The following is a 13,027-nucleotide window of genomic DNA, read 5'->3' on the forward strand; positions in this document are numbered from 1 at the left end:
TTTTTTTTTTTTTTTTTTCTTTTTTTTTTTTTTTGTTTTGGTTTTTTCCCCCCCCCCCCCCCAATTTTCTTAATCCTTCGGCGACTCCTTCCAGTTGTTGGTTTGTAGGCATCAAGAAGCTAAGATGAATAGACCGTAGCACGGGGGTGTCCGTGCAAGGCTGACATGCCTGGGATGGGGGCCAGTGCACATGTGATGGCTGGCTCTGTCAGCATGCAGGGGAACTCTGCTTGTCCAAGCTTGCCCAGGGACCACGTGTGGCATGGGAGAATAGGAGGGCGTAAGGGCTCTGACTGGGGTGCAGGCTGCAGTCACCTTCCAAGGGAGCACATGTTCAGGACCAGCTTTCTGGGATGCTGTTTACAATCTGCATGCCAGAGTTTAAGAGGGGTCATTTTGCGTTAGGGCCATCAGTGGAGCTTGACCAAGATGCTTGTGAGTCAGTGTACAATGAGTTTTGAGGAATTGGGGCTGCTTTGACTGGCCCAAGATGAGGGGGAGGAACATGGGGCGCTATCTGAAATGAGGTCATGGCAAAGGGGAGTCAGCCAGTCTTGGTTGGTGGAGATCACATCAGCAATTGGAGTTCTGAGGAACCAGTTTTAGGGGAGAGTCTTCTCCCATTTAGGGCCTGCAGTGAATTGTTGGTGGAGCTGGCTGCTGTCCATCACTGGAGAGCTTCCATGACTGCTGTGTGTAAGGGCTTTCATATTAGCCAAGGGCATGGGTGTGGGGAGAAGATTCCTGGCAGAGCAGGCAAGGCACCGAACATGAAACGGTAGGGTGCACGCCCAGAGCTATGGAAGTGTAGGGAAGTGCTGTTGGGGTGCGCTGGTGGTGGGGAGGGGTGGTGAAGAGGTTGGATGGGTGGCGTCCTAAGAAGGCTCCTCCAGCCTTCCTGCAACCTCATCCTAACCCCATCAGGCTCTTATTTCATTTCTCCTAGTGTTCATGCTTCTCAGCCTCATTAAGCTGGTGGCTGCAGCTCCGCCCTCCCCTGTGGGGTTTCAGCTCTGTCTGCACCCTTCCCTCTTACCCGCATCCACTCACATCATCTCCTTCTAGAACTGTCAGAGGCTGTTGGTGGAGACGATGGCTTTTTGGAGACAGTTGTGGCTTTGGAATGAGGGCACAGGGAAGGTGTATATCATACAGGGTCTCTGTCTGCTACGTGTCACTCAGCTGTTGTCTGATTTGGGGACAATGGGACAATGACACTAGTTGTTTTGGTAGTAAGACTGTTGATGGTGGGCAAAGGCTAAGCACACAGGAAAGAAATGCCCGTCAGGAAGGCAGGAAGAGAGCGTCTCTCAAACTGCTAATCCTTCCTGCGCACGGGCCGTTCTTTCCTTTTTCTTTGCATGTCTCATAATTTTTTTGTGGAAAGCTGAACCTTTTAGATAATATGTTGTAACAATTTGGATGCCTCTCCCTCTTTCTGCCCACGGTGGTGGTTGTTGCTTGTCTTATTTGCTTGTTTGTACATTTGTTTGGTATTTGCCTTGATTTATTTTTGTGGAATCTGTTTCCCTCACGTTGTGTTATGTCTCTTGTTTGTTATTTTCCTTGTCAGCCTAGATTCCTAAGGGTTACCCCAGGCTTGGTGGAGCTTAGAGGTCAGCCAGTGTCTGATAGAGGTTGGGCTTTAAACTGCTTGAATCCAGCAAGGTTTCTACCCCTTGCTGAGGGGTCTGTGTGCACCTTGGGGGGAATCCTTTCAAAGTTCAGAAAGTTTACAAGCTTACCCTGGTTTTCCCATTTTGAATTTACAAGGCATCTGTACTAGTCCATTTCTGTTGCTTATGGCAAAACACACAGAACTGGGTGATTTATAAGAAACCACAACTTTTTTGCTTACAGTTTCTGAGGCTGGGAAGTCCAAAGTCCAGGGAACACATCTGGTGAGAGCCTTGGTGGTGGCAACAGTGACGGAAGAGTATCACATTGCAGAGAGAGCAAGCGCAAGAGAGACTCTCCTCTCTCTTCTTTTAAAGCCCTCAGGACCACACCCCTGACCACAATTTTTAATCCATTCACTACTGCATGGTCCTACAATCCAATCACTTATTCAAAGCTCCATCTTTCAATTACCATAATAGGAGTTCCCACCCTCTTAACAGTCACAGAGGGGGCCAAGTTCCTAATACATAAAAATTGGGGGAAACAAGTCAAGCTTCAGTGAGTTTTGGGGGGACATGATTTAATCCACTGCAGCCTTGCATTGAGCCAGGGACTAGTGGCTCACAGGGGCCCTCTCAGTTTTCTGCCAAGTGTGCGACCTTGTGCATGTGCACAGCCTTCCTGGCCACTGGGGGATAAACGGGGTCTTACCGAGACCTTCTTTTGCAATTTCATGCACCAGACCTCCCTGTTGAATTTCTGGCAGGTCTGCCATTTTGTGTTTGCCCCACCTAGCTTGGTGACTTGGGGCCAGCTGCAACGTTTGCCTGCCTGATTGTTTGCTCCGGAGATCTGCTATTGTTTTTGACGATACCCCTGCACCAGGGTTTTCCACCCTCTTCTCCAGTCAAGTCAGCCTCTCCAGCTGGTGGTGGAGTTGCCATCTTCACCCCTGGCTCACCTGCCGATTTGAACTTGTGCGCCAAGGAGGTGGGGGAAGGAAGAGCAGCGGGAACAGGTCCTGGCTAAAGTTCCGTGATTAAGTGCATTTCATGGGTAAATGCTCCTCCAGTTGTTGTATGCCTTTGATCCGTTTGAAAAGTCTTTAAATGATTGTTCTTGACACTTTGTCCAGTTTTATCTTTTCTTTTTGGACAGAAGTTTAGCCAAGCTTCTCCCTAAGCCATTCTGGAAATCCCACCCTTCAGGCCCACGTACTTTCTGGTTCTCCTTTCAAAGTTGAGGATGTAATGAATAATGCTTATTTGGGAAGATGTTCCTGTGAACCCATTACTATCTCAAGTGTGTGTTTCCTAAATGTTGGTAAAGTAATGGGGAGGCTTGTTTAAGTGTTATGGTAACTTCCTGCAGCTTTGCTGTTTGTTTGTTTTTGGTGTGAGAGCAGGTGGGATTTTAATGTACATTATCAACAGGCTTTTGTCTGAGTACTTGAATTTCTTATAGCCTTTCTGTTGCTTTGAATGCAATAGGTTGCTCAACAGTTTGATTCCCTTTATTGTTATTTCCCTTTATTGTAGTAGGGATTAGTGGGTACAGGCACACTCATGAAATTTGGGGGGCTAGGGTGCTTAGATGCGTTTGTAAACTGTTCTGATGCAACTGTAGAGTGCTGCATTCATTTGTGTTATGATGTAAATCCCGTCAAAGGCTGCCTGCCACCACTGACGCCTCCACTGAGCCACCCCCACTGAGCCGCCCTGAGCTCAAATTTACTGTTTGACCCCATGCTGCTCTGTATCTCCCCCCTCACCCTTTTTTGTGGGATTCCAGCCCTCTTCCCAGGCAGGATCTCCTCAAGGCTGGGGAGGTGTCTTTGTTTGCCCGTCCATCCCGTTATCTCTCCATCCTTTTTGCATGGGGGCAATGGACCAGTGGTGGCAGCTCTACTTTGTACCTCTGTGCTGTGCCCTCTGGCCTGGAGCCACCTGTCCAGTGTTGGATGATGCATTTGTCTAGACAGGGTCCCTGTCTCAGTGGTGCTGAGTCTTCACCGATGCTGGATCCTGACCCACCTTCAGTCTCCCTCTGTGCTTAATTAAATCATAGCATATATTGTGTTCCAGTCATGTGTCCTAGAGCACAGGAGTGTGGTGTAGGGTGGGGGGAGATCATGGTCAGGCTGGGAAGGGTGCAGAGGCATGCCAAGTTCATCAGTCCCTTCCTTTATTTACTGTTCATTCATGCTTGTTTTGGGGGCATCTGTCCCATTTCAGGCCCTTTGTTAGATAAGAGGATTTCTCCTTCTCCCACAGGACAAACTCTTACAGTTTAGGGTAAAATTTCAAAACCTAGAAGATATTGTTCACACTTGGTTGGGTAATGGTGCCTATAGCATGGATTTTTTCTTCAATTGGGTATTGCGAGGGTGAGTGTGTTGTTGTTCTCTTTGAATAATTGTAAATGTATATAGATGTAGGTGAATGTTTGCAAATGTATTTAATGTGATTATTTATATATAGTTACTATTTATGTGGGTATGTCCTAGTGTACCAGGCACTTGTATATAAATGGTCTTTTTAGATTCTCATGACAGCTTTGAGAAGCTGGTATTATCCTCCAATGAGAAAACCAAGGCTCTGCGAGGTAACGTCACATGATCTAAGCCAGCCACCTTGATGATCTCCGTTCTTTGCACCCCCTCCTGAATTTACTTGTGGTAGAGTCCCAAAGCATGCAGGGCCCTTTGTGCTTTGACCCAGTAGACTGTCCAGTTTGTTAGTTGCCTGTGTCTCAGTCTTCCCATTCTGCCCTTCAGCCACACTGAGATTCCTGCCGCTGTCCTTGAACAGCCTGGGTACCCTCCTCCACAGGCTCCTTATCAAGGGAAACTGCAAGCCTGTGAACTAACATTTAGGAATTGTGCGGGACGGGCCAGGACCTGTGGCTGGTGCTTTATATTCCTAAGTTTACTCAGTCCCTGCAAATGTCCTCTGGTGTGAGTGGCTGAGTTGGGAAACTGAGGTTTAGGGAAGCCTTGCCCAAGTGCACAGAGTTAGCAGGTGGTGGAGTAAGGGCATGAATCCACGTCCTTCCTACTCATCCTCATCCTGGGGTTAGGCCCTTAAGTCAGATAGGATCTGTATGAAGGGCCTGGGGAGGGCATTTGTGGGGACAGACTCTTGCCATCAGAGGCACCCTGGGCAGGGTGTGTGGGAACATTTATGGGCAAGAGGGAGCAAGTGGGTTTGTCTGAGACCCATTGGTGGTGAATGTGGTGGTGAGTTCAAACCTGTGAAATCATGTGGCATTTTCTGTTGTCAGCATTTGTCTTCTGAGGTGTGGGTGACCCTGTCTGAGGAAGTGTGCAGGAGCTGTCTGTGAAGTGGCTCACGGTGCTATCTGTGGGGGCATCTGTTGCTGTGGGGCACCTGGCATCATTGAGCTTGTTACAGAGCCCTTCTTCTTGAAGCAGGAATGATGAAGTTTAATTGGAATCGTGCTAAACCTATAAAATGATCACCAAGGAGTGGCGTAGTCATGGAAACAAGTAATTCAGTGAAAACAGTTTCTAGGGAGCACCCTCAAGACATGGGAAAAGATAATGTGTGTTCCTTAAGGTTTTCCATGAAGGCATCTTCCCCTGTTTAGCCAGCAGTGATTGTCTGTCCATGTTCATGACTTTTTTTCTGCATAGCTTGTGAAGAATCTTCTAGGATAGAAAATAGAGATTGTGTAAAGTGGATGCATGTTAGAAATAATATTTGTATAAACCAGACTCCACAGTATGGCCTGATTCCCAACTTCCCCATCTGTAAGACTGAATAATAATTCCTTCATAAGGTTGTTGGGAGGCTTACATTATGTGAGAGCATGGTGGGGGAAAGAACTAAAGCTGGGCCAAATAAAAAAACAGTAATAAATTAGGACTTCATTCTTGTATGTTAAGAGAAAAACGAGGTTTGGGTCAGTGAGCCCCGGTCAGTAGCTGTCCTGCTGGCTGTTAACAGTGGGAGTAGCTCTGGAATAAGCAGGGTTATAGGGTCACTTGAGTGACCTACAGTCTTGTCTTGGCCCAGATCTGCTATGGCCCTTTAGCTAGTTTCTTAGTGCTAATTAGTGAGGCTAGTATCTGCCTTCTAAGTTAAATACAATGTGCATAAGGTGTGTTGGCATGACAAGAACATGGCAAGGACTCTGAGGGGCTGAAGCTCAGGGGCACTGCATCCTGGGCTGTGACTGCAGAAATGCCCAGGGAACAGGAGGCTTTTCACCTGAGTTGGACTATACCATGTGTTACTAAAGGCCACCCATAGCTTTGCCTGTTGAAAGCATCCAATTTACTTACAGTTCCAGAGCTAGACTACACAGGGATATGGGAGCTATATCCTGGAGCATAAACCATTTTGAGAGGCTGGAAAAATTGCAGAACAGTCAGAGAGCCAACTCCAGTACAGGCCACCGTGGTCATTTATCATAGTGTGCTCTCTGCTAAACAGATTCCATTTTCCCTTGCATCTACAATAATGCTCTGTAAACACTTCACACCTGCTTATGGCTTACTGGAAAGCAATTTTGAAATCCAAACAAAACCAAAGTTTGCCAGGAGGTGGTGGCCAGGCCTGCCTTAGGCTCTGTGTGCATATTTGGCTTTGGAGAGCTTGTTGGTACATGCCCACCCTTGTCAGCACCATCTTGTCTTTTACAGTTTCACTGGGTAGGCATAATAGCCAGAGCTTCATTCATGGGCACCTCCGATGTGAGCCAGGGATTTTGCTTGAACTTTAATAAATTAGGGAAAAAATGTGGAAATTAAACCCAAAGTAGAAAAGGAAATATTAAAGAATCAGAGCAGAAGCTGATGAAACAGCAAACAAGAAACCTCAATATAGATAAGGCAACCACAGCTTGTTCTTTGGGGGAGGGAGGAAAATCAGTGAAATTTATCAACTTCCAGCCAGATTGATCAGACAGAAAAGACACATTACCAATATTTGGGACATGAGAGATGGCATCATCACAGATTTCACATGTATTAAAAAGATAAAAAGTGTATATTATGAACAATGTATTATGCTAATACATTTGAAAACTGAGATAAAATGAACAAATTCCTTGAAAGACAAAATACCAAATCTTGCTCATAGAAAGAAATAGATAACCTGAATAGCCCTATATCCATTAAGGAAACAGTTTTTGTTGAAACCTTCCCATAGAGAAAATTCCAGGCCTAGATGGCTTTACTCATGCATCTTACTAAACATTTAAGGGGAAAATAATATGAAATTTATGTAAAGTCTTATTTAAGGAAACTTGAAAAGGAAGGAATACTTCCTAAGTCTTTCTGTGAGGTCAACATTACCATGATAACAAAACCATACAAAGAAATTATGGGGAAAAACGCCCCCAAAACAAAAACACTAACACCAATATCCCTCCCAAACACAGATGCAAAAATTTTAAGCACAAGTTTAGCATATGCTAACCAACAATATGTAGAATACTGAGTGGAGTTTATCTGAAGAATGCAAGGTTGGTTTAACATTAGAAAACCAACAAATGTAACTCTCCATTGTTAACAAACTAAAAAATGAAAACTATGAAAGCATCTCAATAGATACAGAAAAAGCATTTGACAAAATCCAACATCTGTTTCCAGTAAAAACTTGCAGCAATCTAGAATGAGAAGGGAGCTCCCTACGCTTGATAAAGTGCATCTACAAAACCCCAGAGACACGTTGTGCCCAGTGGTGAAGACCGTGCTGCTCCCCACTCACACAAGGCACCTGCTCACGCTGCCGTTCAGGCACATGGGCACATCTCTGATGGGACATCCTTTCTTGCCTCCTTTGACTTCTGGTGTGTTCCTAATGCTCCTTCTAGGCAGGATCTGATTTGATGTCACCTCCTGTGCTGAGCCTTCCTTTGCAGGTGGCACATGCACAGCCACGCCCTCCTTCCTGCATCCTCGCTCAGCTCCCCATTCCTGCTGCGGTTGCAGCCTTTATCACATTTTTATTCTTCGCTGACATTCCTGAACGCCCCTCAGCTGTAAGCTCCTCGTGACCACGGGTTTGTGAAGCTCGCTGTGGTAAATACTTCTTAATCTAGATATTTCGGACAGCTGGATCAGGTATTCCCTCTCCACGGAGGTGACTAGAAGTCTCTTCATCAGTGAGGCAAAGCAAGACAGTCAAGTTTCTTCTCGCCTGGAATAAAGCTTAACTGTGGAGTTCTTTCGAATCCCAGCAACATTCAGGTGATACGTCATGTAAAATATTTTATATTACTTTTGTATAGCGTTTAAAGGAAAGAATTGTGGACGTTCATAAAGTTCTTAAGTGTTTACATTTTAATAATTATAGTTACAAAGGGACTGACTGGAAGAATCTGCAAAGAAAACTTATGAGGGAATGTATTCCAGATAAAACAAAAACAAAAAACCCTATGCTATGCAACAAATAGTATAGTTTCTTAATCAAGCTGTGTTACAAATGGAAAATGGTTCCCACTAGCCTTTTGGGACCTGGGGGCAGCAGAATTCAAGTTCCCTGCAGCGGTGAGGAGGAAAGGCATTCTGCTGTATTCACATAGCATTTACACAATGCTGATGTGTGTGAGGCACGATGGCTGCAGCTTATGTAAGACATGTGTGAAAAGCTTTGCATCAGGGCTCGGGAGAAAAAATATCCATTCCAACATCGAAGTCCAGCACTGGTCTTGTGAGGTGTGCAGTCCCCACTGCTGACTTCCTTGGGGATCGGCAGTACCTTAACTACCTGTTTATTCCCAGGGCATTAGCACGGTGATCTGTGTGCTCGGTGGGAGAAGTGGAGGGAGTGAAGGGAAATGGAGAGAGGAGAGGAGAGGCTTAGGAAAGGGAGGGAGGCGTGGGCAGCAGAGGGGGATGGTGCCCGGTGCAGGAGGAGTCAGGAAACATGAAGGGTGCAGGGACCAGCCCTGGGGCGCTGGGTGGGCTTCACCAGGCAGACAGGCTGGTGGGGAAATCCAGACAGAGTGCAGGAAAACAGCCACCCAACAGCAGTAGAGCAGCCACACATCCTGCGCAGCGTTCCTGTTCTCACTCAGGGCCAGGCCATGTGCCCAGTACCTCACCTATGTTAACTGTCTAGTCCTCACCACAAACCTGTGAGGTGGGGCCACTTTCAGCGCTTCCGTTTTACACACGAAGACATGGTAGCACCCCAGTAGTTAAGAGGCAGAGGCAGGATCGGTACCAGGCCATGTGACTGCAAAACTTGTGGTCTGAGCCCTTCCAGAGCACTGGCTGGCTCAGGAGGGCAGGTGCAAGGCTACGTGACTACGCCAGTTGTCGGGTTGAGGCAATAGCTAATGACTACGCCAATTGTATTGTTAAAGCAATTCATAACTAAAGCCAAAACGTTTCGTTATTGTCAGGGCTAGGGCTCAGACCCTTCAAATCTGCTGTACAGACTGGGTCACCAGACCCCTCACATGCAGGTCCACGCTAGGTAATTGGGAAAGATCCCAGGAGCCATTGGCAGATGACACGAGCTCAGTCCTCAGCAACAGCAGCAGCAGCAGCCTACAGGTCTGGTGGTGGCGGTGGCCTCGCAGAGGGTCCTGGGGACCCTGGCAGCAACAGCCTCCAGCAGCAGTAGCGGCATCCCCATGGCCTCCCACCCCCGGTGGTGGTGGGGGCACCATGGATCAGAGCCACTTGTTCTTTATACTTAAGTCCATAACCCAGGACACCTGGGCACACATGCGCCATTACATTAGACAATAACCAAGGAACACCTAGGCGCATGTGTATATTTACATCAAATGCTCGGCAAGATTCTTAACATCTGATGGGCCCTGACCATTTTCCTTTATTTTCCCCACAGCAGGCATGCCCAGGTCAGAGAGAAGTGCAGCTCAGAGAGGCTGGGATGTCAGGCCAGGGAGAGCTAATATTTTAAAGAGTATTTGCAGTTTACTTCCCTCATGACTACAACTTCACATTAGTCAAGTGGAAATTACGGAAGCTCGGAAAGATTAAATAACAGGCTCAAGGTCAAGCAGTTACTAAGTAGAAGTTAAAATTCACACCCAGATATGTCCGAATCCAAAGCTTGTGCTATTTCCACGATATCCTGCTGACCCTCTATGTATAATTTGTTTCCAAACTTATTATGGGATACAAAACAGTTGATCCAAGCCGCATTTATAGAGCCTTTGAGTATAGCTTTTTAGTCTATCTGACCCTCAGTTTCCAATCTGTGAAATGCAGATGATAGTACTTCCTCCTGGGCTTTTGTAAAGAGTTAAGTGTTTGCTATTAGCCTGGGTAGATAAGAAAAGCTTACAAAATGGCAAATCCAATTCAGTTCCAAATTATTTCTAATCTGTCCCAGTAAGAGTTACAGAGACGGGGAATTTCTTTCTACAAAGTTTAAGCATAAAAGCTTCAAAGGAATCCTTTAATCTGTTCAACAATTTCAAAACTTAATAAGAAATTTAGAAGTAAGAGATGTGTAAAGAGACTACTATATGTGGAATTTTAAAACAAATATTAAGGAGAGAGGTCCAAGGAATGTTGCTTGAGGTTCTGTGACACCTTAGAATATTTGCCTTCCATGATAATTATTCATCTGAACCCCAGCAACTTTTTATGTATTTCATTCATTCAACAAATATCTAGTGAGTAACCATTACACGCCCAGTTTTGGATGCTGGGGATACAACAGGGAACCAGACAAAGTCCTACAGCTTGTGTTCTGGCAAAAAAGACAAAGAGCAGATAAACATCAGGCTGTGAAACGTGCTATGTGGGAAAATGAAGGCAGAGCTAGGAGTGACTACTACTAGCTATTTTAGGTAGATCGGCAGCAAAGGCCTCACTGCAGAGATAGCAGGTACAGGGAGCACGGCCGTGGAGCCTCTTCACAATCTCTGTCAGTGCCGGTTTACTGTACTGAAGTCAGGACATTAGCTGTCGAAGTTCTCAATTTTTTATGTGCCAATTTTTTCCCCAGTAGATTGAGTTTATCAAAGCTAACGATGATGTCTTATTGACCTTTGTATTTTCAGCACTTGGGACAGGGGCTGATACATAGTAGGCCATCAGTAAATGTTGAATGAATAAGAAAGAAAATGAAATGGATTCTTTTTTTTTTTTTGTCTTTTTTGTGACCGGCTGCACCGCGCTCAGCCAGTGAGCGAACTGGCCATCCCTATATAGGATCCGAACCTGTGAGCAGCACTCCCAGCGCCGCACTCTCCCGAGTGCGCCACGGGGTTGGCCCCCAAAATGAAATGGATTCTAAAAAATTGCTGTGCTGTCTCAGTTTGTTTTCCTATTGATCATGTACTACATCTGATCATGCCGGTGCCTGAAGGCAGGGGTTGGTAAACGTTAGCAGGCATCAGAATCACCGTCCTCAGAGGTTCTGATTCAGTAGGTCTGGGTGGGGGCCTGGATGTTTGCATGCCTGACAAGTTCCTAGGTGATGCTGATGCCGCTGGTGTGGGGACCACACTTTGAGGACTACTGCCTTAAGAGATGAAATATTTTACAGTTTGTTTTGCGTTTTGTATTGTCTGTAGGACTAGACTGTAAACATTCTTAACGCTTCTAGACCTTTCTGTTGTACCTCACAGAGACTGGCACATGGCAAGCTCTAAGTAGCTCAGTTTGAGGCACCTCAGTGGCTGATTTATAATACCTGAAGAAGATATTCATAAACATTGGTGATAAAATCTTAACACCTAGATTTAATTTTAATTGCATACTTGTGTTAAAATGCTTATTTTGGAGAAGGTCCAGAAACATCTGTCTAAGAAACATATAAACCTGACAGCTCTTCTCCAGTCCAAGGCAATCCCTCAGGTTAAGATGAATGGCAGCCCAGCACCGAGTTCTCAGGAACCCTCAGGTCTCGGAGTGTGAGATCCTGTGGCTGGTAAGTGCCTGGTGGTTCATCTTCAGTATCTACAGGAATCTCGAGGCGCCTTGTCAGTGCTAGGAAGGACTTGTGAACTATTTACTGTCTGGAAACCAGCTTCTGCCACTGCATTCAGTGGGATCAATCCAGAGACAGTAGGGAAGGAAACAGACAGCAGAAGAAAATGTGTACTTTTACTGCATTCTTGCCAAACAGGAAAATTGAGTGAGGTCTGCTATTCAAAACGACTGAAAGCAAATGTTTTTGCTCGGGTAAGGACATTTAGGTGACATTACTAGCCCTGAAGAAATCCAAAGCAGTTTAAATAGACTACATCAAACAGAAGAATTCTACCCCTGCTCCCAATCTCCACCATTGAAACAGGCAAAACATGGGAGAAAACCCCCACTTACTTGGCATCAGACAGACCTGGAGTGAATCTTGGCCTTTCACCAGCTTTGTCACAGTGGACAGGTTACCTCAAGTCACCTGTGCAATGGAGATAATCCTTAGCATGTCAGTGGGAGTTCTTACAGTGAAGCAGTTTGCACAGAAGCCAGCTGCAGAAGAACGACCAGGCGGCCAGGCACTGAGGACATGTAGCAGCTGCTGCACCCTCTCTCTGGTCTGCACGTTCCTGTGGTTTCTCAGCGTCACCTGACGGGCTCATTGGCACTTTACCTGTGTGTCACACCACTCAACCCCGGGCTCCATGAAGGCAGACAGTGCTGTTTTTTCATCTTTCCCCATGTTTAGCAGAATATCTAGCACACGATGGGTGCTCAGTAAATGACTGCTTCTACCAAAAGAACCATAGGTGGCTTGTGGAGGAGGGAGGCAGAAAGGAGAGTCAGTGAGAATGGCGGAAAGGCATTTCAAGCGGAGGGACCAGGTAAGCAAAAGCAGGGAGGAGTGGGCTTCTTTTACATATTAAGAGCAATTCTGTTCAAGTATGGCAATAAAAGATGAGGGAAGACGAGAAAAGGTGAGTCCACAAGTGAAGAATCCTGAATGGCACTTAAAGGTCCAGACTATGTGCTGTGGAGCCACCTTGAGACTGTAGGGGGGTAATAATACTGTAGTAGTAATTCACTAGCCGGAATTTATTAGCTTTGTGAACAAAAGTCTGAGTGTCCTGGGCACTCTTCTTTGCTCTGTCAAGGAAGACAGGTACAAGTAATTATCTGCTGTCCGTCTCGGATTAGGCGTAAGACACCAGTGATAAAGAAAATTGTCACTTTATTAATAAAGGAATTTTAAGACAAGAGGGAGAACCAAGAAAGTAAATGAAAGACTAGACACACAAAAAGAGATGCTGTAAAAAAAAAAAAAAGGCTTTGGCTAACTTTAAAAGCAGCTTGATAACATAATTATTTTACATTTCTTAGCCTTCTATTCCTGTTTGCTGCAATTATTATTCCCCCCCCCCTCTGGTAATTTTATTTTATTATTTTATTTTTTTATTTTTTTTTCGTTAAATTTTTATTTTGTCAATATACACTGTATATGATTATTATGGCCCATCACCGACACCTCCC

At 45.5% G+C, this 13,027-nt stretch overlaps 1 protein-coding gene across 1 annotated transcript in view; it reads left to right on the forward strand.

The window, feature by feature from the left end:
• The window catches only part of TRAPPC9 (trafficking protein particle complex 9), a 672,769-nt gene that overhangs the window by 209,345 nt on the left and 450,397 nt on the right, over nucleotides 1–13,027 (forward strand). The gene's annotated exons all lie outside the window — the stretch shown is intronic.

Source organism: Galeopterus variegatus, unplaced genomic scaffold (genome assembly GCF_000696425.1).
Source record: "Galeopterus variegatus unplaced genomic scaffold, G_variegatus-3.0.2 Scaffold24, whole genome shotgun sequence".
NCBI lineage: Eukaryota > Metazoa > Chordata > Mammalia > Dermoptera > Cynocephalidae > Galeopterus > Galeopterus variegatus.